Source organism: Dama dama, chromosome 21 (genome assembly GCF_033118175.1).
Source record: "Dama dama isolate Ldn47 chromosome 21, ASM3311817v1, whole genome shotgun sequence".
Taxonomy (NCBI): domain Eukaryota; kingdom Metazoa; phylum Chordata; class Mammalia; order Artiodactyla; family Cervidae; genus Dama; species Dama dama.
Window position 1 is genome coordinate 70,140,950 of NC_083701.1, and position 14,469 is coordinate 70,155,418.

The 14,469-nt window shown below is 38.9% G+C and overlaps 1 long non-coding RNA gene across 1 annotated transcript in view; it reads left to right on the forward strand.

Annotated features, from left to right (window-relative positions):
• The first annotated feature begins 231 nt into the window (after positions 1 to 231).
• Positions 232 to 14,469, forward strand: part of LOC133042386 (uncharacterized) — a 139,358-nt gene continuing 125,120 nt past the window's right edge. Inside the window, exon 1 of the long non-coding RNA XR_009689484.1 lies at positions 232 to 289. This is a non-coding gene — a long non-coding RNA (uncharacterized LOC133042386). The remainder of the gene's footprint in view (positions 290 to 14,469) is intronic.

Sequence of the window (14,469 nt, forward strand, 5' to 3'; positions counted from 1 at the left end):
TAGAGGGAGCGTGCAAGATTGGAGGAGGAAGAAGGAACTTGTTTCTTACTCTTAATGTTCTGTGAGTTTCCTATGAGATTTCTTTCTCCTAGCAGATCATTTGAGCATTACCTCCAGCCATACTTCTTGAAATGCCTTCCTGTAGCAACAGCTGAATCCAGTTTGCTCATCTCCTGTTCTGAGACTACAGAATCTCGGAGATTAAGTCGCAGTCTCAAGAACATCAATACCAGATGGCCAGTGCCTCCTCAGAGGCCCACGTTTCAGCTTCATAGGACTCCTCCTTAAGGTTTGTAAGTTTCAGGAATGTCAATGACTTCCCTTTGTGTCCCTATTTCTGCTGTAGGTGTGGTAATAACTAATTGAAGTTGCTACTTTATGATATTTTAGAGATCTTATCCTACTTTTTCAGTTACTTAATAAATTTATGTCTAGTTAACTATTCTCTATGTTAAGCTCTTCTGTTCAAATTAGTGGTTGTGGTTTTCTCTCCTGGGTCCAGCTACTTTCACTTATTTCGTTCTTATTTTCAGTTGTATTTCTCAATTCTAAAATTAACATGTGTTTTTCTTTTTGAAAACAGAATTTTTACTTTCCTGCTGAAAATCTTCATTGTGTCGTCTAAATATTGAGGATAAAATCATACATCTTAAGAGTTAGGGTCTGTTACTTCTAATATCTCAATATCTAAATCACCTGTGAGTCTATTTCTGCTGTTTTATTTGTATGCTTTTTTTTTTTTTTTTTTGCTTGTTTGTGTTTGATCATTAGGTCTTGTCTCTTGGTATCCTTTGTAATTTAATGATGAATGCTACATATGAATATTTGTAGAGGCAAATTGAATCTTTGGCTGTATTAGAATCCTCCAAAATATTTATGCTATTTGTGTCAACCAGTCCATCCTAAAGGAGATCAGTCCTGGGTGTTCATTGGAAGGACTGACGCTGAAGCTGAAACTCCAATACTTTGGCCAACTCATGCGAAGAGTTGACTCATTGGAAAGACCCTGATGCTGGGAGGGATTGGGGGCAGGAGGAGAAGGGGATGACAGAGGATGAGATGGCTGGATGGCATCACCAACTCGATGGACATGAGTTTCAGTAAACTCTGGGAGTTGGTGATGGACAGGGAGGCCTGGCATGCTGCAGTCCATGGGGTCACAAAGAGTCGGACATGACTGAGCAACTGAACTGAACTGATCTGAACTGTGTCAATCAGATCAAGAAGATCATCTCAATCAAATCAGGAATTATGTTGACAAAAACAATTTTCAATCTTTTTAGGCCCCAACATATTTTAGTTTGTCTTTACTTCTAGGGTGTGACCCTTAGGGGTTTCAAATAAGAACTAAGGTATTTTACATTGGTGACCCGCTTCCTTAATGTATTCTGAACTCCAATTCTTATGCCTCAGCCTTATAAGACATCCAAGAATTTTTTTCAGCTTCTCACTTTATACCTGAGAATCAGCATATTCCTTGAGGGGTTGAAGGGACCCTCTGTCTGTTTCTTCCCTCTGAGATGTCAAGTTATCACTGCTTTGTTAGTGCTCTTATATCTTAATGCATATTTTTGAAATATATATACATTTTATCTAGTTTTAGAAGCATTCTTACTCTATTTAGTAATTGTGTGTGCATGTGTTTTTTTTTTCTCACCTGTTCAAAAGATCCCCATTATACTAAGTAGGTCAAAGATATTCCCTCTTTGAACAAAGAGTAAATAAAACATTGCAGTATTATTTTACTAAAACAACAGTGTATCTTACTTTATTCTCATTCTTACCTTATTCTTCCATACCTTATTCTGATAGAATCATGACTCATGGAATGGAAAGCCTTCTTTGGTCTTCTAACCATGCTCTCCTAATCTCAACTGTATCACTCAAAGTGAATCCTCAAGGTATTTTTTCTTCTTTTTTTTTTCTCTTTTTTAAGCAGACAAGAATGTCCTAAACTGTTCATTAGGCAGGAATTTTACAAACCCTACTTGTATTAGCAGTGACGTTGAGAGTATTGCGACTTCTGCAAGCCGCACAGCGAGAACCCCCAGTCGTGTGGCGGAATTTGCGGCCCCTGCCTCGGCCGCGACTTTCTGCCTGCAGACCTCAGCCTCCTCATCCCGCTGTGTTTGTGAACTGGTTTGATGATCCACCGGACGCCAGGGTTTCTTCTGAGAGCTTTATGGAATGGAGCAATGAGGATGACCTCAAAGAATTTTTATATAGACTCTTCTCCAACCCAGGAGGAATTCAGGATCTTCAGGGCCCTATGGTGGTGTCCGGCATGCTCCTCGCAACTGACTGAAGGCTTCAAGCAAACCTGAGCTGGTTGACAGCATGTTGGACAGGCTTGCCCGAGGCGGCACCCTTAGGACCTGGGCGTTTGGGGCTACCGCAGGGCACACCAATTGATATATGACATAACCTTGCTTGGACATTACTTTGCCAACAAAGGTCTGTCTAGTCAAGGCTATGGTTTTTCCAGTGGTCATGTATGGATGTGAGAGTTGGACTATAAAGAAAGCTGAGCGCCGAAGAATTGATGCTTTTGAACTGTGGTGTTGAAGAAGACTCTTGAGAGCCCCTTGGACTGCAAGGAGATCCAACCAGTCCATCCTAAAGGACATCAGTCCCCCCAGAATTTAGAAACGTTAACTTGCAATATCGATTGCAGTATCCACCTATGTCAGACATTTTTACTAATATGCAAAAATTGAAGTAGTTTCTCCACCAACTTATTTATTTACTAATCAGTTTACTGATTACTAATAGTTTACTAATTATTTACTACTTAACTATCTGGGTAACATTGGTTTACTTCAACTATTGTCAGAAAGAAGTTAGAGAGTCCTTTTCACTTATTCAAGTTCCTACAAACAAATTGCAAGTATGCCTAATAACTTGGATATGGCTAGAAAAATTTTACTTTATTTCCCTTAGAAAAATTTTACTGGTTTTGCAGCATATATGTTTATATATGTGTATACTTTTATATGTATATGTATAAAGTATGGATTTCCCTGGTGGCTCAGATGGTAAAGAATCTGCCTGCAATGTAGGATGCTTGAGTTTAATTCCTGAGTTGGGAAGATCCCCTGGAGAGGGGAATGGCTACTCACTCCAGTAGTCTTCCCTGGAGAATTCCATGGACAGGGGAGCCTAGCGGACTACAGTCCATGGGGTCGCAAAGAGTAGGACATGACTGAGCAACTAATAGTTCACTTCATATATTATGTACAGACATTTTAAAAAGCGGAAGAGTTCATTTAGATCATTTGAAATGACTGTGTTAATATGAGCTTGAGATTTGTTTTCAAAAACAAATTTAGGTCAATAGAAAAACTTTGGACATTGTGACCAAATGGTCAAAGGAGTGAAAAACATCAGGCTAGGATATCATTTTACTATTATTGGAGTCATGCAGCCTTAGGCTATAGGCAGTATATAAGGATATAGGATACACTTATCTATAAGTATATAAGGATATAGGATATAGGCAGTATTGACAAAGATGCAGGAATTGGTCAACTTTAAGTTATTTAAAGTTAGATGGTGTGGACTTTTACTAACTTTAGTGGTCAAGTAAATGAAATACCAGGTCAAGTAATCTAGGCAATGGGGGTCAGGGTTCAGGTTTTTTTGAAGAGATAATAGAAGCTGATGGCATAAAAGGGTTGTAGGTCACATGAGCCACTTCTTTTAAGTAACAGAGTCACTGCCATAGCTATTATAAATAGATTTCAGTGTGTTCCTGCAAGGTCATGGCTGAAACCCAATTAGGGCTTGGGTTGAAATCTCTGCTTGTCATGCTACTGTATGCATCTGAAGTCATATCCCTTTCGATTGCTTGGGAAGACAAAGTTGCTTTCCTAGTTTGTTATTGACTTCATTCCTGGAAAATTTTAGAATTAAGTTTAGAAGTGTTTAAGAGACTGATACACATTTTTTATTTCTTTGCTTCATTCAGTTTTTCCTCAATTATTGTCTCATAACAGAACCAGATTTCCTAAAACAGGAAATCCTTTCCATTTCCTTATTGTGCTTTATTTTTTCCTATAGCATCTATTATTATTCCCTGGTGGCTCAGACGGTAGTGAAACTGCCTGCAATGTGGGAGACCTGGGTTCGATCCCTGGGTTGGGAAGATCCCCTGAGGGAGGGCATGGCAGACCACTTCAGGATTCTTGCCTGGAGAATCCCCGTGGACAGAGGAGCCGGGTGGGCTACAGTCTACGGGGTCGCAAAGAGTTGGACACGACTGAGTGACTAAGCACAGCACATAAGTTATAACTTATATAATATATTCATTTCAGTTATTTAGCTCTTTCTTCCCATCGGAATGTAAACTCCTCTAGGGCACAGACTTTTTTTTCCATTGTTGTATCTCCAACACGTAGAGCATTGTGCCTGGCCATATACAATAAAATGTTGTTTAATGTATGAGAATAACTACTGGAGTCACTAGAGAAAGGAACCCTCACTTTTCAGGTTTTTAAAGCAACTTGAGAGAGCTAAAAATGAAGAAATAATTCTTTAGCATTACTTTGCCTTTGAAATTACAGAATATCATTTTTATTTTGAGTAGTATTTATTCCAATCACTACCCTTTCTTTTCTAATAGTACTCCAGTTCTTAAAAGTTATGGTAGAGGTGGTAATTATGTTCTTTTGTATTCTAGTCATTAATTAAACAGGTTAAACAAAATTACTGAAAACCTTATAATGTTCTGGGCACTCTGCTAGATGCTCTAGGTTTGGAAGTAAAGGATATTTGCTTGTCCTCAAGAGGTTTTTCAGTCCTGTAGAGAAAGCTGCAAGAAAACAAAAGCTTAGAACATGATGCAATGAGATGTGTGCCCAGAGTGTGAGGAGAATCCATAAGTAAGGCATGCGATGTAAAATAGGAGGGTCAGCAAAGATTTGCTAGAACAGATGTTACTTTAACTCAGCACTGACTGATACACATAATAAAAATATTAGCAATCATCACTCATTGAGTGCTCATTATGTGCCAGGCAATTTACAACCCTGATGTCATTATCTCTTTTCGAGAACATTCATGTGGTGGATATTATTATTATTATACTATAGATGAGGAAAGCGTGTTCAGAAATACTGAATTGGTAACTCGCCCAAGATTACACAGGCGGTTAAGTGGCAGAACAGAAAGCTGGAGCAAGATGCTGAGGCCAGCACAAAGGAAGCACTGATTAATACAAAGACGTCCCAGAGCACGACAAGGCCGGAAATAATGGAATCAATTACGTATTCTTCGGAAGATGAGGGAAATTGTTTCATCTAATGCTGGAGGTGAAGAACAGAGTCAGATCATGACGAACAAGGATCATTTCAAGAATTTTGAAGTTTCTATTGGTTTTATCCAGATACTCCAAAGAACTGTTGATTACCTAGGCCTGCACAGGAATTGGTAGGAAAGTGTGAGACATTAAATGTTCCTTACTTTAGTAATCTCTCACTCTTTAGACTGATGATTGATTGACTGATTTTGAAAAGCACTTGTCAACATTTAACGAATCTCCCACCATGTGGCTGCAAGCTCCCAGAACACAAACCCCGACCACACTGCTAATCTTCTCCTCAGCTCTTCTGCTGGAAGATTTGGCCTTCAGGATGACAGGCTGCTCTGGGAGCTTCCTCATCCCCAGAACTTTGAGCTCGATGACACCACATCAATGATACCAGCAGCTAGTCTTGTTCTTCACAGCTTTTAGCCATGTCTGCTTGCTGACCAAGGTCCACAATTGACCAAAGTTGACAGTTGGGCAGAAGCTCTGGTTCCTCTTTAAGTAGTAATACCTCATACCATCTTCCCCAAAGCATCTTGTGCAATATTGTTGAAGTCGATCCTGTGGCAACGCACGTCACCAGCATTACCCTCCTTCCGGGTGTTTCCAGTGTTTGCCGATGTGACTGTGGTCCAGGCTCAAGTGGCCCCTAACAGACTAGAGAATTTAAACACGTGCTTTATTCTGTGGGTTTGTGGGAAAGACTGAGAAGGAAGGAGAGGGGAGGTTTAAAAGGGTTTGAAAAGCAGCATTTCTACAGAGCTTGTCCCCTGTTAGGTTTTTTGAGATTTAAGGGATGGTTCAGGAACTACTAATTAACTTCATCCTACCATATATCAGAAGAAGATATATGGAGAAGACTCTTGAGAGTCCCTTGGACAGCAAGGAGACCCAACCAGTCCATCCTAAAGGAAATCAGTCCTGGGTGTTCATTGGAAGGACTGATGTTGAAGCTGAAACTCCAATACTTTGGCCACCTGATATGAAGAGTTGATTCATTTGAAAAGACCCTGATGCTGGGAAAGATTGAGGGCAAGAGGAGAAGGGGATGACAGAGGATAAGATGGTTGGATGGCATCACCGACTCAATGGACATGGGTTTGGGTGGACTCTGGGAGTTGGTGATGGACAGGGAGGCCTGGCGTGCTGCGGTTCATGGGGTCGCAGAGTCGGACACGACTGAGTGACTGAACTGAACCATATATCAGAGATGGACTTGGATTTTCATGTCATCACAGTGATTTTCACAATCATTCTGTGAAGCAGGAATATTGCCTCCATTCTATGGATGAAGAAACAGCGTATTAGCTAAGTATCTTGTCAAAGGTCACATGACTGTCAACAGCAAAGTCCGATTTGAAGCTTATTTCAAGACTCAAGCTCTACCTTAACCTGCTTTCATCTCTTGAGACTGATTTTTCAACCCTCTAGGTCAAGACTTAATAAAGGATCAATGGGATCAATTTAATGGTTCTGAAACAGCAGTTGAAAAAATACGATTCAGAGACTAGAATAAAATAAAATAGAGACTATCAGAGTCCACTAATGTAGTAAGGCTCAAGATCGGTTGAAATTCTTGTTTCAGTTAGACATACATACATATAAACATAAGTATTTGTGTGTCCTGAGTTGTAAAGGGAAATGTACTTCTTCTTATTGGCTGAGGTTTAAAAACTTTGAAAAGCTCCTCTAGTGAAATAAAGATCAGATTACAGCTGTAACTTTAACCCATTTATTACTTCCTCCTATAAAGGTGAAAGCTTGTAGGTAATCGACAAGCCGCACACTTCACAGCAAGGGTAGGATAATAAGGAAAAACAGCTTCATGAAGCCTGAAGAAGGATAGCAGACTAGTCCTCTTCATTTCAGTGCATGACAGGCTACAAGCCTTCTTTATTTAATCCTCCACCTGCTGTATCAAGGAAAGATAGGGCGTAATTACTGTTTCAAAGAAAACAAATATGTGAACCATTTATTGAGGCAAAAAAATGAGGGATTTCCCCACTCCCTCTTCCTACCTGCCTCTGGATTTTGAACCTGTAATGAAAGAGAAAGAACATTTAAATTTAAGTGTATGCTAATATTTGTATTTATTGAACATGTGCTTCTGCAGATTTATTATCTATACTGTATATAATTATAAGTAAAATCCAACTAAACTCCATGCTTGTGGTTTAAGGTACAATCTGTTTTTCATTGGAATCCAATTCTGTGAATAAACATTTTTATAACACGTGGATTAGTAGTAAGAGTAGGTGGTTAAAAAATGTTATGTAAAAGCAGTAACTTAAGTCAGTATGTTGAAGGAACAAGAAAACCAAAATAGTACTGTGGCTCCTTTTATTTCAGTTCAGTTCAGTCGCTCAATCGTGTCCCACTCTTTGCAACCCCATGGACTGTAGCATACCAGGCCTCCCTGTCCCATCACCAACTCCTGGAGTTTACTCAAACTCATGTCCACTGAGTCGGTGATGCCATCCAACCATCTCGTCCTCTGTCATCCCTTTCTCCTCCCACCTTCAATCCTTCCCAGCATCAGGGTGTTTTCCAATGAGTCAGCTCTTTGCATCAGGTGGCCAAAGTGTTGGAGTTTCAGCTTCAGCATCATTCCTTCCAATGAATATTCAGGACTGATTTCCTTTAGGATGGGCTGGTTTGATCTCCCTGCTTTCCAAGGGACTCTCAAGAGTCTTCTCCAACACCACAGTTCAAAAGCATCAATGCTTGGGTGCTCAGCTTTCTTTATAGTTTAACTCTCACATCCATACATGACTACTGGAAAAACCATAGCTTTGACTAGATGGACCTTTGTTGGCAAAGTAATTTCTCTGCTTTTTATTACGCTGTCTAGGTTGGGCAGAGCTTTTCTTCCAAGGAGCCGGCGTCTTTTAATCTCATGGCTTCAGTCACCATCTGCAGTGATTTTGGAGCCCAAAAAATAAAGTCTGTCACTGTTTCTACTGTTTCCCTGTCTATTTGCCATGAAGTGATGGGACTGGATGTCATAATCTTACTTCTCTGAATGCTGAGTTTTAAGCCAACTTTTTCACTCTCATTTCATCAAGAGGCTCTTTAGTTCCTCTTTGCTTTCTGCCATAAGGGTGGTGTCATATGCATATCTGAGATTATTGATATTTCTCCTGGCAATCTTGATTCCATCTTGTGCTTCCTCCAGCCTAGTGTTTCTCATAATGTACTCTGCATATAAATTAAATAAGCAGGGTCACAATATACAGCCTTGATGTACTCCTTTTCCTATTTGGAAGCAGTCTGTTGTTCCATGTCCAGTTCCAACTGCTGCTTCTTTACCTGCATACAGATTTCCCAGGAGGCAGGTCAGGTGGTCTGGTATTCCCATCTCTTTAAGAATTTTCCACAGTTTGTTGTGGTCCAATCAAAGGCAGAGGAACAAGAGATCAAACTGTCAACATCCGCTGGATAATCAGAAAAGCAAGAGAGTTCCAGAAAACATCTATTTCTGCTTTATTGACTATGCCAAAGTCTTTGACTGTGTGGCTGTTGAAGCTGAAACTCCAATACTTTGTCCACCTGATGCTAAGAGCTGACTCATTTGAAAATTCCCTGATGCTGGGAAAGATTGAGGGCAGGAAGAGAAGGGGACAGCAGGATGAAATGGTTGGATGGCATCACCGACTCAATGGACATCAGTGTGAGTAAATTCCGGGAGTTGGTGAAGGACAGGGAAGCCTGGCATGCTGCAGTCCATGGGGTTACAAGGAGTCAGACACAACTGAGCAACTGAACTGAACTGAGTCAAAGGCTTTGGCATAGCCAATAAAGCAGAAGTAGATGTTTTTCTGGAACTCTCTTGATTTTTGATGATCCAGTGGATGTTGGCAATTTGATCTCTGGTTCCTCTGCCTTTTCTAAATCCACCTTGAATATCTGGAAGTTCACAGTTCATGTACTGTTGAAGTCTGGATTGGAGAATTTTGAGCATTACTTTGGTAGCATCTGAGATGAGTGCAATCGTGCAGTAGTTTGAGCATTCTTTGGCATTGCCTTTCTTTGGGATTGGAATGAAAACTGACCTTTTCCAGTCCTGTGGCCAATGCTGAGTTTTCCAAATTTGCTGGCATATTGAGTGCAGCATTTTCACAGCATCATCTTTTAGAATTTGAAATAGCTCAACTGGAATTCCATCACCTCCACTAGCTTTGTTCGTAGTGATGTCTAAGGCCCATTTGACTTCGCATTCCAGGATGTCTGACTCTAGGTGAGGGGAATCCTAAAATATGGGAATATGTAGATTTCTCTGTATGTATACAAATGTCCCAGCTGTTGTTAATTTCTCCTGGAAGAAACTTAGACACACTGAACTTCTGAATAAACATTTTACTTTTTAGCAAAGAAAATTAACTACTTGCCTATTAAATCAGCTTTGAATTTATCATTTTCCTCTTTACCCTTTTTATATTTAAATATTAGTTTTAGTGCTGTTTTGAAGAGCCTAGATTTTACTCTCAATCATATTTAGATAGATTTTTATAAGTCTGAATGAATTATTGTAGCTAGCTAGTTGAGTAAATTGTATTTGGGTTTCTAACTAGTCAGGTTTTAGAGAATTAAAAGACATAAAATTTAATTGCATAGTGTCAATGATTTACAAATCCATGATGACACCAATCTGAGTGGAATTAGATATAGTGAAATAATTCCACGTGTGTCTCACTCACATCACAAGATATTTAAATTTATATAATCCAACTCTTTTCATAGTGTTGCTTACTATAAATTAATACAGAAAGTCCTTAGGATGCTTAGCAATTGTCAAGGAAATTGACACAGTAAACATTTGTTTCCTGTCCTTAAAATTGTGTACATGGCAAATTGATGGTGCTTAATGGATTTCACTTTTTCAGAACAAAGATAAATAATTATGTATTGGCTGTGGAAATTTTGAAGTTGTTAAACACCTACCGCTTTTTGGCTTATACTGCCCTTTCCTGAGTCCCTTGTTCAGGAGGTGAAGGCTAGAATTTGTGCAGAGAAAATGTGTTGTCTCAAATGACTGAGAGGTAAAAAAAAAAAGTAGGGTAAATTCAAGCATGACTGGATTCAGAAGCTCACATACTGGGACTTAGTATCTGGTTTCAACTTGTTGCCCAGGTCTGCCATATTTTGGCTTCATTTTCAGGGTCCATGTGGTCACAAGATGGTAGCAGCTGCTCCAGCCTCATACCTCCTCAAATCAAAGCCAAATCCAAGGGGGAAATGTCCTTTCTGTTGAAATATCTCTTTGTGTTGTTCAAGTAAAAGTCCTGAAATTAGTTCTGATTCATTCTGACTAACTTGGTTTGAGTTAAGTGCCTGCTCTTGGATCAATCTTTGCAGCCAGGGGAATTCACAGTTCTGACTAGCTGAACTTGAACCTTATCCCAGGAGCCAGGAATGGAGGCTGTATTGAAAGCATATGGATTGAAAGTTAGGAAGGGGAACTGTTTTTAGGATAAAGATGAGTGGGCTACTGGAGAATCAAAAATATTTACAATGCTCTGATCATTTTTATTTTCTTTAAGCTAATTCAACATTTTTTGTGAGAATGGGAAATTTATGTACATTTATCAGCCTTAGTCTGAGGAAAATATATATGGAAGGAGCCAGTCACTTACTGACATTGTAATCTGGGGCAGATCAAAATATCTTTGATCCTTGTTCTGAGGAGACCAGAACAAGCAAATGGGGATAATATTGTCTTTCTACTGCCTTATGGGTGGTTGTGAAGAGCCAAACAAATAATGCTTCTAGTAAAAGCTATAATATCTAATATTTAATGAGCAGTTTATGTAGAAATTGCATTGTTTAATCCCTACAATCATTCTGTACTATAGGTACTACTAATACTACTTGTTTTTAAATAACCTAAGGCTTATAGCTACAGCTGCTTAGTCATGTCCAACTCTTTGCTGCCCCAGGGACTGTAGACTGGCCAGGTTCCTTGGTCTATGGAATTTTCCGGGTAAGAATACTGGAGTGTGTTGCCATGCCCTCCTCCAGGGGATCTTCTCAGCCAGGGATTGAACCTGTGTCTCTTAATTCTCTGCATTAACAGGCAGAACTAGCACTACCATCACCTGGGAAGGCTTGTGGAGGTTAAGTAATTTGCGTACTATCAAGCATACAGCAATTAAAAGACTGAGTCAATGACTATGAGTCCAAGACTCATGTCTATCTGGCTACCAAGTTCATGCTGATAGCCACCATGATAAAATTATAGGGAATTGTCATTGGAGTCTTCAATTCTAAGATTCACATGTTTTCATATTTCAACATTTTAAAAAATTGGTATACATCTTATAACGAATGGTCAGAGGACAATCATGATGTAGTAGCCATTGCTTGAACTTGGTTATTGCCAGTCTTATTGTTATTTCAATTAAGTCTGATGCATATGTTGAGTTTGAATGCTATACAAATATTATTAAAATATTACATTATGAGTTAGCATTGAAATGGAAAGTCATTTAACAGAAAGATACAGAAACAGAGCAATTAAGCCTACATGTGATATACTGAAGCAAATATCTATGCCCAGAGGAATAGCCAGTTTCACACTTTCTTATGAGGCAATGTCAACATGTTTTATGGGATCTCACAAAGGAAGATCCCTCAAAGTAGAAGCCATCTTATGTTTGTTACTGACATATGTGCTAAAGGATTGCCTGTCAAATGACAATCTTTACCAAAGCCATAATGAAGTTACTTTGCTTATATTTTCCATTCTATGTAGGAATATGGTGACAAAGATCTATGTCCAAGTAAGTCTCAGAGATCTCTTTTTTAAAATATAAAATAAAATGTTAAGTGACAAAAGGCATTGTGCCAGTTTAATGGCATTGGTTTTCTTTTTTTAACATATATAAAACATTTGTTTTTCTTGTAGCTTATGAAGTCTTAAATTCTATAAAATATGGTATTATTGTATTATAGAAATAAAAATTTTTATTTTTTGAGTTTTTCTTACAGATCTGTAGTAGATCAACCATTTTTAGGCTCTTTAATCTAAAAATGAAACCATTAATTCTGAAAGCTACATTATTGGAGGCTTGTTTAAAAAAAAAACTAAGAAAAATTACATTTAACAAATTATATAATTGGCTAAAAGAATAGAAACAAGAACAGATTTCTGGCCAGGTAATTACTCAGCCTATCCTTTCCTTAGCACATACTAGACAAAGATGGGTATAAAGGTCTCAAAGCTTTTTTAAAAGCTTTATTTTTTGGCTGTGCTGGGTCTTCGTTGCCGGGCAGGCCTTTCTCTAGTTGCGGAGCTGCAGCGCATGGGCCTCTCTTTGCAGTGGCTTCTCTTGTGGGGCACGGCGCTCTAGGGTGCTCGGGCTTCAGGAGTTGCAGTCCTGGGCTCTAGAACACAGGCTAATAGTTGTGGAGCATGGGCTCAGTTGCTCAGGGGTTTATGGAATCTTCCTGCACCAGGGATCGAACCCGTGTCTCCTGCATTGGCAGGCAGATTCTTTACCATTGAGCCACCCTGAAATTGATTCCTAATCTGGGGCTCCAGATTGCTGTTTATCAGCTCTACTTCTACTTTGGTATAAAAGGGAGTTTTAAAAAATATTCTCTATCATCCATAACCATAAATTCATAGAGAAGAAAGAGGGAATCTGTTGAAATCCATGAGGACTTATTTCTTACCATTAATGACTCTCCTTGCTGTAAAGAATTGAACTTTAACTTACTAAGCCTTTCCAACCACAAAACAATTATTACAGAGAAAGGGTATCCATTCTCAATGTGCTTGAAGTATTTACTTAAAAATCTCATTTAAAAATTTAATTTATGTATTTTTAAATTGGAGGATAATTGCTTTATAGCGTTGGGTTGGTTGTGCCATACATCAACATGAATCAGCCATAGGTATGCATATGTCACCTCCCTCTGAACCTCCTTCCCACTTCCCACCCCATCCCACTCTTCTAGATTATCACAGAGCCCCAGTTTGAGCTCCTTGCATCCTATGGCAAATTCCCACTGGCTGTCTGTTTTACGTATGGTAATATATACATTTCTATGCCACTCTCTCAATTTGTTTCACCCTCTCCTTCCTCCACTGTGTCCACACATCTGTTTTCTATGTCTGTGTCTCCACTGTTACCCCTGCAAATAGGTTCATCAATACCATCTGTCTAGATTCCATATATATGTGTCAATATATTTGTTTCACTCTTTCTGACTTACTTCACTCTATATAATAGGCTCCAGGTTCATCTACCTCATTAGAACTGACTCAAATAAATTCCTTTTTATGGCTGAATAATATTCCAATATATATATGTACCAGAGCTTCTTTATCCATTTATCTATTGATGGACATCTAGGTTGCTTCCATGTCCTAGCTATTGTATATAGTGCTGCAATAAACATTGGGGTACATGTGTCTTTTTCAGTTATGGTTTTCTGAGGGCTATATTCTCAGTGATGGGATTGTTGGATCATATGGTAGTTTTGTTCCAGTTTTTTTTTTTTTAAGGAATCTCTATAGTGTTTTCCAAAGTGGCTATATCAATTTATATTCCAAATTACATTACAACAGTGCAAGAGGGTTCCCTTTTCTCCACATCCTCACCAGCATTTATTGTTTGTAGATTTTTTGATGATGGCCATTCTGACTGGTGTGAGGTGATAACTCATTGTAGTTTTGATTTGCATTTCTCTAATAATGAGCGATGTTGAACATCTTTTCATGTGCTTACTAGCCATCTGTATATTTTTGGAGAAATATCTGTTTAGGGCTTCAACCCACTTTTTGATTGGGTTATTTGTTTTTCTGGTATTGAGCTGCAAAAGCTGCTTATATTTTGGAGATTAATTTTTGGAGATTAATCCTTTGTCAGTTGTTTCATTTGCTATTATTTTCTCCCATTCTGAAGGTTGTCTTTTCACCTTATTTATAGTTTCCTTTGCTGTACAAAAGCATTTAAGTTTAATTAGGTCCCACTTGTTTATTTTTGTTTTTATTTCCATTAAGCTAGAAGGTGGGTCATAGAGGATCTTGCTATGATTTATGTGAAAGAGTGTTCTGTGCTGTGCTTAGTCATTCAGTCATGTCTGACTCTTTGCAACCCCATGGACTGCAGCCCGCCAGGCTCCTCTGTCCATGGAGATTCTCCAGGCAAGAATACGGA